Source organism: Musa acuminata, chromosome BXJ1-1 (genome assembly GCF_036884655.1).
Source record: "Musa acuminata AAA Group cultivar baxijiao chromosome BXJ1-1, Cavendish_Baxijiao_AAA, whole genome shotgun sequence".
NCBI lineage: Eukaryota > Viridiplantae > Streptophyta > Magnoliopsida > Zingiberales > Musaceae > Musa > Musa acuminata.
The window spans coordinates 1,061,195-1,079,492 of NC_088327.1; the positions used below are offsets into that span (position 1 = coordinate 1,061,195).

General features: G+C 37.7%; 2 pseudogenes; both read left to right on the plus strand.

The window, feature by feature from the left end:
• Positions 1-7,078: 7,078 nt before the first annotated feature.
• On the plus strand, positions 7,079-15,947 carry LOC135679761 (acyl-CoA-binding protein-like; annotated as a pseudogene).
• On the plus strand, positions 13,403-13,604 carry LOC135592752 (small nucleolar RNA snoR143; annotated as a pseudogene).
• Positions 15,948-18,298: the final 2,351 nt, after the last annotated feature.

The following is an 18,298-nucleotide window of genomic DNA, read 5'->3' on the forward strand; positions in this document are numbered from 1 at the left end:
TCGTGGCATACTCTCTGAATGAGGTGGATTATTTTGTGTGTAACATGCATAGAGATTCCAGTAAATGCTAGTTCTTAGATCATGGCATGATTTCTGTTCAACTCAAGCTTGAAATGACATGCATAACTGATCTGGGAAGAACCGCAAACAAAGATAATTTCTGATGGTAACTGGGATAAGTAGTAGATAGTAGAAAATTTTTCAATGAAACTATTCTGATGACAGCAGCAAAATGATTGTCACGCCAAAAATTTGATGAGGTCATAAGTCATTTGAATTGGATTCTTGGTTTTGTCTTCATTTATATCCTCTGCCAATGCCTCTCTTTTTTTGCTGCAACTTCAAGTATTTTGGTTTTGTGGCTGCTGCATGGCTGACTGCAGCCGGAATTTGTCTCATACACATGGTTAAATCATCAAGAACAATTTTAGTCAAACTGTGTTCTTACCTTCTTTTTGTTTGAATCCAAACTCCTTTTTTAAGTATCTTGGTAACTGGGATAAGTAGTATATGGTAGAAAATTTTTCAATGAAACTATTCTGATGACGGCAGCAAAATGATTGTTACAGTCAAAATTTTGATGAAGTCATGAAGTCATTGCAATTGGATTCTTGGTTGTCTTCATTTATAACCTTTGCCAATGCCTGTGTATTTTTGCTGCAACTTCAAGCATTATGATTTTGTTGCTGCTGCATGGTTGACTGCAGTAGGAATTTGTCTCATACACATGGTTAAATCATCAAGAACATTTTTAGTCAAACTGTGTTCTTACCTTCTTTTTGTTTGAATCCAAACTCCTTTTTTAAGTATCTTGGTAACTGGGATAAGTAGTATATGGTAGAAAATTTTTCAATGAAACTATTCTGATGACGGCAGCAAAATGATTGTTACAGTCAAAATTTTGATGAAGTAATGAAGTCATTGCAATTGGATTCATGGTTGTCTTCATTTATAACCTTTGCCAATGCCTGTGTATTTTTGCTGCAACTTCAAGCATTATGATTTTGTTGCTGCTGCATGGTTGACTGCAGTAGGAATTTGTCTCATACACATGGTTAAATCATCAAGAACATTTTTAGTCAAACTGTGTTCTTACCTTCTTTTTGTTTGAATCCAAACTCCTTTTTTAAGTATCTTGGTAACTGGGATAAGTAGTATATGGTAGAAAATTTTTCAATGAAACTATTCTGATGACGGCAGCAAAATGATTGTTACAGTCAAAATTTTGATGAAGTCATGAAGTCATTGCAATTGGATTCTTGGTTGTCTTCATTTATAACCTTTGCCAATGCCTGTGTATTTTTGCTGCAACTTCAAGCATTATGATTTTGTTGCTGCTGCATGGTTGACTGCAGTAGGAATTTGTCTCATACACATGTTGAAAGCATCAAGAACAAATTTAGTCAAACTGTGTTCTTACCTTTTTTATTTGTTTGAATCCAAACTCTCTTTTTCAAGTATCTTGCCTTCTTGATCACCTCTCTGGATGCTGATGAGCTTAAACTCTGCAATAAGAATAATTTGGCTTGGCTAAGTTTAAATGCTTGAGGAGAGGGAAAAACTCAAAATATCTTTCTTTTTCTTCTATTTTGTTTTATTTCTACGTCTCTAGTGTCACATGATAAAGGAGATGACTTTTTGTTCTTCCTATTTGATACTTCTGTCGCTGAATTCTTTCTACATCTCTAGTGCGGCATGATTGCTTTAATAGAGCTTGGTTTCCTCGCAATGCTCATAGAGATACTTGCCTATTGACAACTTCAACTATAAATGCTTGTCTGGTAGGCTGTACCTAAATGCTTCGAATTTTTTATTGTACTAACCTTGTTTGTGCTGAAATTTAGATGGATGAATTTATTGACTTTCTAAACAGTAATAAAAAGACAGATATACCTGGATATATATATATATATATATATATATATTCAAGTGCTTAATGATCAATTTTAACTGACCTTTTGCTTTAAAACATGTCAGGGTGTCCTCGATATCGAAGTAAAGATCATGCTGGACTAGGATCCTAAAAGAAAGCAGGGCACCATGACCCCTTTGCCAAATCATGTTACAATTCATGCCCCAAAGGAGGAAGAGGAGTTGCACTCCAGAAGAATTTGAATGCTACAACCTTTGCAAAAGGAATTAGGATTACATTTCTTCTTCATAAGCTTTCGGCATGTAACAAGACAAAGTTCTTCTGATTTATGCGCTTGAACTAGTCATAGATTAACATGAAGGAAGATTGGGAGTCCTTGGGCCCATATCTTAGTTTGTTCCAATCTTCTCAGGAGTGTTATTTGTTCTTATCATTTGTTTTGAAAACCGACGTGGTTACTCCCACAAATTTTTACTGTTTTGTAGACTTGATATTAATTATTTGAATTCGTATGTAACTTCCAAAGCTGGAATAGTAGACTCAGATTGGTTGTTTAAATTCATTAAAAATTCTGAATATGTAATTTAGATGTAATTTGACAATTTTTTCGAGTCGTAAGATGAATGGTATGTTCTTCTATCTCAATTGTCTTGTATTTCTTAACGATGGCTTATCAGGACTAGTTGTTGATACTATGATATTCATTCTCTACTGTGATATGTGTGTTTAATCTTTTGCATATCAGTAAGAATTTTTTTGGCCATTGTCAATTGCTTCAAACCATTGAATTTTTTTATCGATTCAGTGATTAAAGGTTTTGTTTTCGATAGTATCGATTCAGTGATTAAAGGTTTTTAACGATGGATTGATTTACAGCAGCTTTGTTATTTGTTTCTGTTGTTGTTGTGGACTTCACTCGGAAACAAAAAAGTTGGAAAATGTTTCCAAAAGATGATTGATCAAATTTGCTGCCTTGCCTCTGATACCTGTCGTCCAAACCAGCAAAGTCTGAGGTTGAGAGAACCTGTTGATATCATATGATCAATGAAACAAAGATAATTTTGATGGTAACTGGGATAAGTAGTTTATGGTAGAAAATTTTTCAATGAAACTATTCTGATGACGGCAGCAAAATGATTGTCACAGTCAAAATTTTGATGAAGTCATGAAGTCATTGCAATTGGATTCTTGGTTTTTTCTTCATTTATAACGGTTGCCAATGCCTGTGTGTTTTTGCTGCAACTTCAAGCATTATGATTTTGTTGCTGCTGCATGGTTGACTGCAGTAGGAATTTGTCTCATACACATGTTGAAAGCATCAAGAACAATTTTAGTCAAACTGTGTTCTTAACTTTTTTTATTGTTTGAATCCAAACTCTCCTTTTCAAGTATCTTGCCTTCTTGATCACCTCTCTGGATGCTGATGAGCTTAAACTCTGCAATAAGAATAATTTGGCTTGGCTAAGTTTAAATGCTTGAGGAGAGGGAAAAACTCAAAATATCTTTCATTTTCTTCTATTTTACTTTATTTCTACATCTCTAGTGCCACATGATAAAGGAGATGACTTTTTGTTCTTCCTATTTGATACTTTTGTCCTTAATTCTTTCTACATCTCTAGTGCTGCATGATTGCTTTAATAGATCTTGGTTTCCTTGTGATGCTCATATAGATATTTGCCTATTGACAACTTCAACTAGAAATGCTTATCTGGTAGGCTGTACCTAAATGCTTCGAATTTTTTATTGTACTAACCTTGTTTGTGCTGAAATTTAGATGGATGAATATATTGACTTTCTAAACGGTAATAAAAACACAGATATACCTGGAGAAATATATATAGATATATATATTCAAGTGCTTAATGATCCATTTTAACTGACCTTTTGCTTTTAAACATGTCAGGGTGTCCTCGATATCGAAGTAAAGATCATGCTGGACTAGGATCCTAAAAGAAAGCAGGGCACCATGACTCCTTTGCCAGATCATGTTACAATTCATGCCCCAAAGGAGGAAGAGGAGTTACACTCCAGAAGAATTTGAATGCTACAACCTTTGCAAAAGAAATTAGGATTACATTTCTTCTTCATAAGCTTCCTTCCGGCATGTAATGAGACAAAGTTCTTCTGATTTATGTGCTTGAACTAGTTCTAGATTAACACGAAGGAATACTGGGAGTCCTTAGGCCCGTATCTTAGTTTGTTTCAATCTTCTAAGGAGTGTTATTTGTTCTTATCATTTGTTTTGAAAATCGACGTGGTTACTCCCACAAATTTTTACTGTTTTGTAGACTTGATGTTAGTTATTTGAATTCGTATGTAACACTTCCAAGGAATAGTAGACTCAGATTGGTTGTTTAAATTCATTCAAAATTTTGAATATGTAATTTAGATGTAATTTGACAATTTTTTCGAGTCGAATGACATGTTCTTCTATCTCAATTGTCTTGTATTTCTTAACGGTGGCTTATCAGTACTAGTTGTTGATACTATGATATTCATTCTCTACTATGATATGTGTGTTTAATCTTTTGCATATCAGTTAGAATTTTTTTGGCCATTGTCAATTGCTTCAAACCATGGAATTTTTTTATCGATTCAGTGATTAAAGGTTTGGTTTTCTATAGTATCAGTGCACACCTGTTGTTTTTCTATAGTATCGATTCAGTGATTAAAGGTTTTTAATGATGGATTGACTTGCAGCTTTGTTATTTGTTTTTGTTGTTGTTGTTGTGGACTTCACTCGGAAACAAAAAAGTTGGAACATGTTTCCAAAAGATGATTGGTCAAATTTGCTGCCTTGCCTCTGATATCAGTCGTCAAAGTCTGAGGTTGAGAGAACCTGTTGATATCATATGATCACTGTTTCTCTTCGAACTTGACGAAACAACTTTGATACCATTTCTTATAGATGCCATCATATTAAGGAAACAACAAACAAAACATGAGATGAAAATTGAACTTTGTTATGGCCAATATTTACAAGAACATAAAATTTTCTTTCCCTTCCATTGTTATGATATACATGAACAAACATCATTTTCCGTATAAGTTTTCATACAAGCAAGCTACATATCCAACCACCAGGTCATAGTGGAATCAATAGGGAAGTCGTCATTATCATCTATGATCTCCGTCTGCTCACACCCAACAATGTCGATCGATGACGACGACGAAGCCGCTGCGACCGTGGTTGAATCGGTGTTGGTGCCAAACATCGCCGAGGCTGGAATCGTGTCATCGGACATCAACAAGGCATGGACCTGTTCCAGGCTCGCGAAGAAGTCATCGTCGGTGCTGTACATCTGCTCACACGCAACCAAGTCTATCGACGACGATGAGAAGGAAACATCTGCGACCGTGGTCGAATCAATCCGAGTTTCATCGGGCATCGAGAGACGATCGACAAGGCCAGGCGGTGAGGCCTTCGGGATGGTAGTCGTGGCTGTGTCGGTGTCATCCGACATCAGGAAGGCTTCAACCTCTCTGGCGAAGAACGCATCGTCGGTGCAGTTCTGCTCACCGCCAAGATCGACCGACGACGAAGACGAAGCCCAGAATGCTTCCAGTTCTTCCGTAGTTATCGGGAGCTCACCTCCACCAACGTCCGTTGATGATGGAGAGGCGGCTGCGACTCCGGCTTCGTTCGGTGCAACGGAGTCGACCAAGGAAAGATGAGTCTCCGGGGGTGTCACAGCAGGAGCCAACGAGGGATGTTGCACCACCGCGGTTGGAGGTGGTGAGACGTCGGATTGCACCACCGTGGTTGGAGGTGGTGAGACGTCGGATTGCACCACCGCGGTTGGATGTGGTGAGACGTCCGACTGCAATGCTCTGCCGGGATGTGCAACCAACCCCCAGCATGGCTTCTTTGAGAGAGTCGATGCTTTTGCCGAGAGAGTAGAAGATTCGTCTCTATTTCTCTTTAGCCCAACGAAGCTGTCGCCGGTGACCGTGTCTGTCGCGGCCTCCGAGGTGGTCTCAACCGTTTTGATGGTTTTGCTGCCGGAGTAGGCACAATGCGAGCTTCTCTTGACGTGACAAAGAACTCGCCTCTCGAAGCCGCCGGACGAACACATCTCGAACTCGTACATCGTCCACCCGGAGTTCTTCCGCCGACCATCGTTGAAAGAAAGGCAGCTCTTTCGCCCGACCACCATCTCGCGCCCGCCGACCATGGACTTAACGGTTTCTTGCTTTTTGTACAGAGTCCAAGAACCGCTGCCGGCCTTTCGATCGACGCGCGAGCCGCCGCTGTTCTTGGGCTTGCGCTCCGCAAAGAAATAGCCCTCCTGCCGATCGCTGCCGAGAAGATTCCACGGCTCGGTGCCGTAGACGTCCGCGAAGGCGACAGCGCGGCCAGGGAGGGGTGCGCCGGCGACCCAGTTGGCGAGGTAGTCAACCAAGAGTTCCTCCGCCGTGGGAAGGAACCTGTAGCCGCTCGGTACGAGGTCGATGGGCTCCATTGATGGACGACCAAAGACGGTTTCTTGACTAGGAGAGGAGAGGAAATCAACGAGGAGGAGAATGGAGCAGAGGAGAGGCGAGAGGCGCAGGGGCGAGAAGACGGAGTGAGAGTGGGAGACCGTGCGATATATATATGTATGCAACGGGCGCGCAGAGTGATTCTTGAAGCGTGTTTCCTGTTCTGGATTCCGAATCCCCAAATTAATTATATTAATAAGATTTTAGTGTCGTATTATATATTTAATTTGAAATTAACTTCCGCACGTGCTCATCTTCTTTGTGTCTCCTAATCCACCGAGCCCTTCGCCCCGTTCGATCTGTCTCTGCTCGGGAACGGAGGTGAGCATTTTGTCCGAAACACCTCATTTTTCAGCGTAATGCATGGATTTTAGGGCTGATTTTGAGTTTTCTTCGATCGATTTCAGGTTGGTTCGATGATCGCGAAGACGGAGGAGGTGTGTGCGCTGCTTCCTCCAGTATTGCCTTGTGGTTTGAGGGTGGGAGCTGACGGAACCAATCAGAGGGACGAGGAGGGTGATCATTTGCCCCTGTATGCCAACGAGGTCCGTCGCATGTTGATTTCGATATGGAACGCATTGATCCATCGAAAATCCAAATGCATATTGTTTTGAATCCGAGGCCTATAATGACGTGCGCGTACATAATAATCTCTCAGTCCTTCGCGACCCGGCGACGCAACCGGGAATCCAAAGACGCGGAGGAGGAGGAATAGAGAGCGCGATGGGTCTGCAGGTGATGAGAACAACATCGCCACTTGATTTCTGATCCTCTTTTCCTGTTGTTGTGTTCTATTTTGCTAATTTTTCCCTTTTTTTTGGGGATGTGGTGACCTAATCTTAGAGCTCTGACTGTGCGTGTATGTTAGTCATAATGATCTTATTTTGCCTAGAACATCTGCAGTTCTTTGGCTGGTTATTCTTCGATTTGAACCTCTCAAGCTGTTGTATGGAGCCATATGCTGACATTCATGTAGTTTCATGGATCTGGAGAGCATGAATGCATGAGGCCCCTTTCTCAGTTAAGATCAGAGGCTTCCTTGATCATTTGGTGAAGGGTTGATTTAGTAGTTAGTGTCTGATCGATTTGTACAGTGATTAGCTTCTTGAGACTAGAAAGAATCTTTATGTCACCCCCTTTATTTTCTTTGTAGATATTGTTGGTTGAGTCCTTTTGAACTCTTCCATGGCCTAAGCCTCATAATGAAGGCAAGAACATGGTGACGGAAGAATATGGTTTTTCTTCCGATGAAAAATAGAGACATAATTTCATTTTTGTTATATTTATTGGTATCTTAATTTTATCTGATACAGCGAGGCTTAAACTCTTCAAATGTTTGTGAATAATTGCTACAATGAGGAAGAAAAACCATAATGCCTGAAATTAGTGGCCCTAAAGTAATAAATATAATTGCTAGAATCTGCCATCAATTTCCCTCAGTTGATGTTCATGTTATGTGTGCATGTGTGCACACATGAGAAGAAATAACTTTTCCTAAATGATACTCTATTGCACACTTATTTTTCGACGGGAAAGAAAAAACATTTCTCAGAAGAGGAAATGAAAAAAAAAAAGAAAAAGAAGTCTTGGTCTTCTGCTCACCATTTCTTCCAAATAGTTGAATTGAAAAGATGGGCTTATGTTTTGTGTTATTGTTATTAATTATCATTTCTTCTTATTTATGTCATTGAGGCTGTTCGGTCATTCTTTTTATTTTTTTCAGTTTTACTTAGCAGATGACATTTGTTATAAGTAGTCTATAAGTATTAAGATTGTTTCTTTATCTGCTTCCTAGTTTCTGATTTATGTTTATAAGTGTTTGCTTCTAAGAATCTGTCTTGATAGTATTGGTTATTGTGCCTCATAGTACATTCCGAGTCAATATATTTCTTTTATCTACGAAAACTTAACTAGATGATGATATCTAATCTTTTGCAGGTCGATTTTGAAGAATATGCTGCAAAAGCTAAAACTTTACCTGTAAATACTACTAACAAGAGCAAATTGATCCTGTATGGGCTTTACTAGCAAGCAACTGTCGGACCTGTGAATACTAGTATGTGCTTCTTAATATATTCTGATTCGTGATTTTCACTCTTTGCCAAACAAAATTTTGACACTTTTATCTTTTGTCTCTTTGCAGGCTGACCTGGTATATTCAATATGAGGGATAGAGCCAAATGGGAAGCTTGGAAGGCTGTTGAAGGTTTACAAAATCCACTTGACAAATCTTATATATATAAATATAAATAAATAAATATAACTTGTTGGACAAAATTCATTTCTTATTTAATATTAGTAAAATTGACAAGGGAGGAAGCCAAAGGAGGAGGCTATGAGTGACTACCTCACCAAGGTTAAACAGCTGCTCGAGGCAGCTGCTACTGTTGCTTATGCTACTTTGTCACACCTTCCTCTATGTAGTACCATGTAAGTTGTTACCTTCTATCTTGAACTTGAATCTTCTAGTGGATGTGTTAGTTATGGATTTCATCTCCTTTGTGTCTAACAATTGACACTATCTGAAATCTAATGCAGTATCTTATCATTTCATTAGTGTTTCATTCGAGTTAAGATGCAATGCGTATGTCAATTTTTTAGGTCAGCAAAGCTAAGTGTGGGCATGTTGAATGAGCATTACCTGTAGCCCATATATTTAGTGAAGCTTCATTGATTCCCAGTAAGACTGTAAATTGTCTGTTAGGTTCTGTTCAGTTTTCTCTTCAGTACTACATGCTAGAGATCTTTTATCTTTGTTCAGTTTCTTCCCCTTAAAACCTAGGCGATCTGTGATAAAATTTTATTGAAAATTTAATAGTGATGAGTGTATATAACCTTGAAATGAAAAGGTGGCTTTTTATAGTTGTCTTCCTATAGTCTGATTATTTAGTGTAACAGTCATGGTAGAAAAATCCTGCATATTTTATCCGATCTTTTGCTATGACTTTTGGGCTTCTTTCTACATCCAAATTTGTATAGAATGTGTTTTGTGAAAGGCATGGATAGTTGTAATGCAGACATTGATCGAGTGTTTTATCTTTCAGTATGTCATCCGACATTTATTTGCTTATGGTCTCTTAAAAATCTTTGTCAAGCATAGTATTTGTTTTGATCACTTTGGCCTCAGAAATGTGATAGTTTTCTCTAAGAATCTGTCTTGATGGTATTGGTTATTGTGCCTCATAGTACATTCCGAGTCAATATATTTATTTGCTTGTGGTCTCTTAGAAATCTGTGTCAAGCATAGTATTGGTTTTGATCACGTTGGCCTCAGAAATGTGATAGTTTTCTCTAATAGACTCGATTGCTCAAAAGGAACTTTGCTTTATGGAGTTAATTAGGCAAGACATTCTTTTTTAGAAGAATGAGAATTTAAGTCTAGTGGGTGTATTTTCCCTCTCCTCCTGATAACAAAAAAAAAAAGAGAGAGAGAGAGAGAGAGAAAATTTTTTACTTTTAATTTCTTCAGAGGATTGAGTTTTTCGTCCAAAGTATACTCCTTAAGTGAATCAGTATTTTTTTATTTCCTGTTAAACAAGTATGAGAATTTAATTACCTCCTCGCTATATTAAAATTTTTGATTGAGGATAATAATTTCACTGAAATGTTTAACAAATTCTTGCTGAAGAGTTTTGGCAATAAAAACTTTTGTTGGTAAGATCAATTTTGGTGATGGCAAGACCAGTGTTGGAAAAAATTTAATTTTTTTGTTGCTATATCTTGACAAATAATCAGAAAATAATATTTATTTTTTTCCCCAAATCTTTGAAGTAATCTAGTAATATTTTGCGAGCTTAAGAACACCATATACCATGACATAAGCATTAAGGAGTCCACTATTCTGAGCATGTAAAAAATAACAGCAATTGGTGTTTAGCTAATATTCATAGTAATGAAAACTTGCAAAGAATGCAAGAAGCTCTAGAAACGAGTGACTACCTCACCAAGGTTAAACAGCTGCTCGAGGCAGCTGCTACTGCTGCTTATGCTACTTTGTCACACCTTGCTCTATGTAGTACCATGTAAGCTGTTACCTTCTATCTTGAACTTGAATCTTCTAGTGGATGTGTTAGTTATGGATTTCATCTCCTTTGTGTCTTAACAATTGACCCTATCTGAAATTGTCTGTTAGATTCTGTTCATTTTTCTCTTCAGTACTACATGCTAGAGATCTTTTATCTTTGTTCAGTTTCTTCCCCTTAAAACCTAGGCGATCTGTGATAAAATTTTATTAGAAATTTAATAGTGATGAGTGTATATAACCTTGAAATGAAAAGGAGGCTTTTTATAGTTGTCTTCCTATAGTCTGATTATTTAGTGTAACAGTCCTGGTAGAAAAATCTTGTATATTTTATCCGATCTTTTGCTATGACTTTTGGGCTTCTTTCTACATCCAAATTTGTATAGAATGTGTTTTGTGAAAGGCATGGATAGTTGTAATGCAGACATTGATCGAGTGTTTTATCTTTCAGTATGTCATCCGACATTTATTTGCTTTTGGTCTCTTAGAAATCTGTGTCAAGCATAGTATTGGTTTTGATCACGTTGGCCTCAGAACTTTGATAGTTTTCTCTAATAGACTCGATTGATCCAAAGGAACTTTTATTTATGGAGTTAATTAGGCAAGACATTCTTTTTTAGAAGAAGAAAATGATCATTCTGATTCCAACAAACAAGATTTTCTTTTTTCCTTTTTCCATTAGATTCTCGTTTGCTACCTCCAAATAATGTAGCTTACAATTCTGTTTTCCTATTTGCAACTCAAGTCTTTTGCCTTCCTTTTCTTCCATATCAACTACAGGAACGTAATGAATTTTGGGTTCTCAAATTTGTAATTTCATCAACTCTCTATTGAACTCAAGTTTGAATTTGTGGCATACTCTCTGAATGAGGTGGATTATTGTGTGTGTAACATGCATAGAGATTCCAGTAAATGCTAGTTCTTATATCATGGCATGATTTCTGTTCAACTCAAGCTTGTAATGACATGCATAACTGATCTGGGAAGAACAGCACACAAAGATAATTTCTGATGGTAACTGGGATAAGTTGTAGATAGTAGAAAATTTTGCAATAAAAATATTCTGATGACTGCAGCAAAATGATTGTTACGGCCAAAGATTTGATGAGGTCATAAGTCATTTGAATTGGATTCTTGGTTTTGTCTTCATTTATATCCTCTGCCAATGCCTCTCTATTTTTGCTGCAACTTCAAGTATTTTGGTTTTGTGGCTGCTGCATGGCTGACTGCAGTAGGAATTTGTCTCATACACTTGTTTAAATCATCAAGAACAATTTTAGTCAAACTGTGTTCTTACCTTCTTTTTGTTTGAATCCAAACTCTTTTTTTAAGTTTCTTTGTTTCTTTATCACTCCTCTGGATGCCGATTAACTTAAACTCTGCAATAAAAATAATTTGGCTTGGCTAAGTTCAAATGCTTGAGGAGAGGGAAAAACTCAAAATATCTTTCTTTTTTTTGTCTATTTTGCTTTATTTCTACATCTCTAGTGTCACATGATGAAGGAGATGACTCTTTGTTCTTCCTATTTGATACCTCTGTCTCTGAATTCTTTTAAGACAGAGAAGAGAAGAGATTTTTGATTAACGTGTTTTTCTACACAAATGTGAATCGAAGTTGATTTAATTATTAATTATCATGGATTTAGTTGGTTTTATTTATGTCGGATTAAATTTTGGATAAATTTTTATCATGATATTAAATGAAATTATTAAGGGCTTATATATATTATTAAAAAAATGAGAAAAAAAATAAATTTTAAAGGTTAAAATCAAATGCCTTATCATATTCAAATATTTTTTTTAGTTTAAACAAAATATTTTTTACGAAGTTAAATTAATAAGATTTGTGAGCCCCTTTTTCTCTAAAGATGTTTATTTTATTGTAAGATTTCCCTAGAATAATCCTCAATGTTATATATTTTTGCATTGAGCATCTCAATTTTTTTTTTTTTTTGCAGTTCAGTTTATTTTTCATAAATGATAAAACTATCATTAAATGATTAATTGATGGAAATTGAATTCTTTTTTATTTGGTTTTTATTTAGTGAAAACCCTTAAATTGTTCATTATTTTAATTTTATACATTACAAAAAGATTAGCATTATTAATATATAATTAAAATTATACATTTTCAAAATAACTAGTTAAAAATTGATTTACACATTATAAATTAATAAACTAAGATCCATTTATATGATAATATTTTTATTTTTAAATAATATCTTTTATTTAATATGTCAAAGTTTGATGTGTCTTTTTTTAATGTCGTCATCCGATGCTCGACCATTGAGATGGCAATCGAAGCGATCTCCAATCTTCACTCACACAAAGTTTCACGAACCCTAACGTTAAGTATCTCCCTAGATTGTTTCTTATTGTAACACTTTGTGGATTTTATTTTCCTATGTTCTAGTTTGTTGGTGATGGTGTGTTCTTTCTTAGTGACGTCCTCACAAGAACCACTGAGCTGTGGACGGGTACTCCAGTGTTGAGGTCAGCATCGGTGATCATTATTAGAGCCGCCAGGACCTTGAACGTACTTGATATCGATCTCCAATCTATGTTAAGCCTTGGTGGTACACCCGATTTGGACTTCGTATCATAATTGTGTATGGTGAGAAGGGGAGAAGGATATTGGAGTTGACTTCTGTGGTCCAGTAAAGATTCAACTTTTTGGAAAATGGTGTGGAGCTCTACACCGAAGGTCAACAACAGAGGGCTTTGTGCAATTGCTTGGGCTATCTTTCTGGTACAAGCTTCTCGGAGGTGAGCTCATCGTTAGACATTTTGTCTGTGGCAATTTAATTTAGATTTTGTCTATCTTGCTTGAAAAAATTAAGGTTTTTCATTGGAATTGTTTGTCTAAGATGCTTGAAAGAACTTACGAGTGTGCCACATTCATGCAGTTTTTCATTGGAATCAGTTTAACAATTATGAGGACATTCTGGTTCTTCTTTGCATGGCCTTTGTTTAAATATGGGTTTGAGACTAGATGATTTGTGTGCAATTGGTTGTAAAGTGATTCCTTGCATTAAGTAAGCTTTCCATTCTTATTATGCATTTGTTGGTTGTAATCTTTTGGCCTCTGCTGTTCTAATTTTGGGGTCTTTAGCAACAATGCATAAAATGAAAACTATTCAGTCGATGATAGTGGTCAGACAACCATGGATGGATCCACAAATGACTTGACTATAGTTTCAGTTTGTTCATTAATACCATCTCATATATAGTTGTACACCTTACAATGCTTTAATAGAACTTGGTTTTCTAGCATTGCTCATATAACGACTTGCCTATTGATAACTTCAAACTAGAAATACTTGTCTGCTGTGTCTAAATGCTTCAAATTTTTTACTACAGTAACATTGCTTGTGCTGAAATTTAGATGGATGAATTTATTTACTTCCTAAATAGCAATGAAAACATAGATATCCCTAGAGAAATATATATTCAAGTTCTTAATGATCCCATTTTAACTGACCTATTACTTTTAGAGATTTAAATTTTAGAGTGACGAGAAGAATTTGAATGCTATAACCTTTGTAAAAAAAAAAGAATTGAGATTACATTTCTTCTTGATAAGCCAAAGTTTTTCTAATTTATATGTTTCTACTCATCGTAGATTGAAGATTGGGAGTTCAATCTTTCCAGAAGTATTATTATTTGTTCCTTATCATTTGTTATTTGTTCTCAGGAGTGTCATTCCTTCTTAACATGGAGGAGAAGGGAGCATAGGAGAGGAGAGCAAAGTGAGAGTGAAGCGCTTATATGTAGGTAATGATAGATACGGCTGTTGGATCGTTTCTTGAACAGAATCCAAATCTAAATCCTGTGTTTCCTAAAGCCCCAAGATTAATTAATTAATTAATTAATTAATTAATTAATTAGGTTTATATGTTTAATTTGATATATATATTTATTTCGAAATCAAGTTTCCCTATTTCTCTCCTGTCTTATTTTTCTCTATCCTTCCATCCATAGTGTCTCCGAGATTCTCTATTCCTAACTCTCTATTGAACTCAAGTTTGAATTCGTGGCATACTCTCTGAATGAGGTGGATTATTTTGTGTGTAACATGCATAGAGACTCCAGTAAATGCCAGTTCTTAGATCATGGCATGATTCTGTTCAACTCAAGCTTGAAATGACATGCATAACTGATCTTGGAAGAACAGCAAACAAAGATAATTTCTGATGGTAACTGGGATAAGTAGTTTATGGTAGAAAATTTTTCAATGAAACTATTCTGACGACGGCAGCAAAATGATTGTTACAGTCAAAATTTTGATGAAGTCATTAAGTCATTGCAATTGGATTCTTGGTTTTTTCTTCATTTATAACGGTTGCCAATGCCTGTGTGTTTTTGCTGCAACTTCAAGCATTATGATTTTGTTGCTGCTGCATGGTTGACTGCAGTAGGAATTTGTCTCATACACATATTGAAAGCATCAAGAACAATTTTAGTCAAACTGTGTTCTTAACTTTTTTTATTGTTTGAATCCAAACTCTCCTTTTCAAGTATCTTGCCTTCTTGATCACCTCTCTGGATGCTGATGAGCTTAAACTCTGCAATAAGAATAATTTGGCTTGGCTAAGTTTAAATGCTTGAGGAGAGGGAAAAACTCAAAATATCTTTCATTCTCTTCTATTTTGCTTTATTTCTACATCTCTAGTGTCACATGATAAAGGAGATGACTTTTTGTTCTTCCTATTTGATACTTTTGTCCTTAATTCTTTCTACATCTCTAGTGCAGCATGATTGCTTTAATAGATCTTGATTTCCTTGTGATGCTCATATAGATATTTGCCTATTGACAACTTCAACTAGAAATGCTTATCTGGTAGGTTGTACCTAAATGCTTCGAATTTTTTATTGTACTAACCTTGTTTGTGCTGAAATTTAGATGGATGAATATATTGACTTTCTAAACAGTAATAAAAACACAGATATACCTGGAGAAATATATATAGATATATATATTCAAGTGCTTAATGATCCATTTTAACTGACCTTTTGCTTTTAAACATGTCAGGGTGTCCTCGATATCGAAGTAAAGATCATGCTGGACTAGGATCCTAAAAGAAAGCAGGGCACCATGACTCCTTTGCCAGATCATGTTACAATTCATGCCCCAAAGGAGGAAGAGGAGTTACACTCCAGAAGAATTTGAATGCTACAACCTTTGCAAAAGAAATTAGGATTACATTTCTTCTTCATAAGCTTCCTTCCGGCATGTAATGAGACAAAGTTCTTCTGATTTATGTGCTTGAACTAGTTCTAGATTAACACGAAGGAATACTAGGAGTCCTTAGGCCCGTATCTTAGTCTGTTACAATCTTCTCAGGAGTGTTATTTGTTCTTATCATTTGTTTTGAAAACCGACGTGGTTACTCCCACAAATTTTTACTGTTTTGTAGACTTGATGTTAGTTATTTGAATTTGTATGTAACACTTCCAAAGTTGGAATAGTAGACTCAGATTGGTTGTTTAAATTCATTCAAAATTCTGAATATAATTTAGATGTAATTTGACAATTTTTTCGAGTCGTAAGATGAATGGTATGTTCTTCTATCTCAATTGTCTTGTATTTCTTAACGGTGGCTTATCAGGACTAGTTGTTGATACTATGATATTCATCTAATGAATTTAACATGATACTATGATATTCATCTAATGAATTTAACATGATGCAGACGTTGTTCTCGCTCACTATTGAAATCCGATCATATCATATCAACAAGATTTCTGGAGAGAATGCATTTCCTACTATGATCTGTGTGTTTAATCTTTTGCATATCAGTTGAATTTTTTTTTGCCATTGTCAATTGCTTCAAACCATGAAATTGTTTTATCGATTCAGTGATTAAAGGTTTGGTTTTCTATAGTATCAGTACACACCTGTTGTTTTTCTATAGTATCGATTCAGTGATTAAAGGTTTTTATCGATGGATTGACTTGCAGTATTGTTATTTGTTTTTGTTGTTGTTGTTGTGGACTTCACTTGGAAACAAAAAAGTTGGAACATGTTTCCAAAAGATGATTGGTCAAATTTGCATCCTTGCCTCTGATACCAGTCGTCAAAGTCTGAGGTTGAGAGAACCTGTTGATATCATATGATCACTCTTTCTCTTCGAACATGATGAAACAACATTGATACCATTTCTTATATATGCCATCATATTAAGGAAACAACAAACAAAACATGAGATGAAAATTGAACTTTGTTATGGCCAATATTTACAAGAACATGAAATTTTCTTTCCCTTCCATTGTTATGATATACATGAACAAACATCATTTTCCGTATAAGTTTTCATACAAGCAGCTACATATCCAACCACCAGGTCATAGTCGAATCAATAGGGAAGTCGTCATTATCATCTATGATCTCCGTCTGCTCACACCCAACAATGTCGATCGATGACGACGACGAAGCCGCTGCGACCGTGGTTGAATCAGTGTTGGTGCCAAACATCACCGAGGCTGGAATCGTGTCATCGGACATCAACAAGGCATGGACCTGTTCCAGGCTCGCAAAGAAGTCATCGTCGGTGCTGTACATCTGCTCACACGCAACCAAGTCTATCAACGACGATGAGGAGGAAACATCTGCGACCGTGGTCGAATCAATCCGAGTGTCATCGGACATCGAGAGAAGATCTACAAGGGCTGGCGGTGAGGCCTTCGGGTTGGTAGTCGTGGCTGTGTCGGTGTCATCCGACATCGGCAAGGCTTCAAGCTCTCCGGCGAAGAACGCATCGTCGGTGCAGTTCTGCTCACCGCCAAGATCGACCGACGACGAAGATGAAGCCAAGAATGCTTCCAGTTCTTCCGTAGTTATCGGGATCTCACCTCCACCAACGTCCATTGATGATGGAGAGGCGGCTGCGACTCCGGCTTCGTTCGGTGCAACGGAGTCGACCGAGGAATGATGAGACTCCGGGGGTGTCACAGCAGGAGCCAACGAGGGATGTTGCACCACCGCGGTTGGATGTGGTGAGACGTCCGACTGCAATGCTCTGCCGGGATGTGCAACCAACCCCCAGCATGGCTTCTTTGAGAGAGTCGATGCTTTTGCCGAGAGAGTAGAAGATTCGTCTCTATTTCTCTTCCGCCCAACGAAGCTGTCGCCGGTGACCGTGTCTGTCGCGGCCTCCGTTAAGGTGGTCTCAACCGTTTTGATGGTGGTGCCGCCGGAGTAGGCACAATGCGAGCTTCTCTTGACGTGACAGAGAACTCGTGTCTCGAAGCCGCCGGACGAACACATCTCGAACTCGTACATCGTCCACCCGGAGTTCTTCCGCCGACCATCGTTGAAAGAAAGGCAGCTCTTTCGCCCGACCACCATCTCGCGCCCGCCGACCATGGACTTAACGGTTTCTTGCTTTTTGTACAGAGTCCAAGAACCGCTTCCGGCCTTTCGATCGACGCGCGTGCCGCCGCTGTTCTTGGGCTTGCGCTCCGCAAAGAAATAGCCCTCCTGCCGATCGCTGCCGAGAAGATTCCACGGCTCGGTGCCGTAGACGTCCGCGAAGGCGACAGCGCGGCCAGGGAGCGGTGCGCCGGCGACCCAGTTGGCGAGGTAGTCAACCAAGAGTTCCTCCGCCGTGGGAAGGAACCTGTAGCCGCTCGGTACGAGGTCGATGGGCTCCATTGATGGACGACCAAAGACGGTTTCTTGACTAGGAGAGGAGAGGAAATCAACGAGGAGGAGAATGGAGCAGAGGAGAGGCGAGAGGCGCAGGGGCGAGAAGACGGAGTGAGAGTGGGAGACCGTGCGATATATATATGTATGCAACGGGCGCGCAGAGTGATTCTTGAAGCGTGTTTCCTGTTCTGGATTCCGAACCCCAAATTAATTATATTTATAAGATTTTAGCGTCGTATTATATATTTAATTTGAAATTAATTTTCGCACGTGC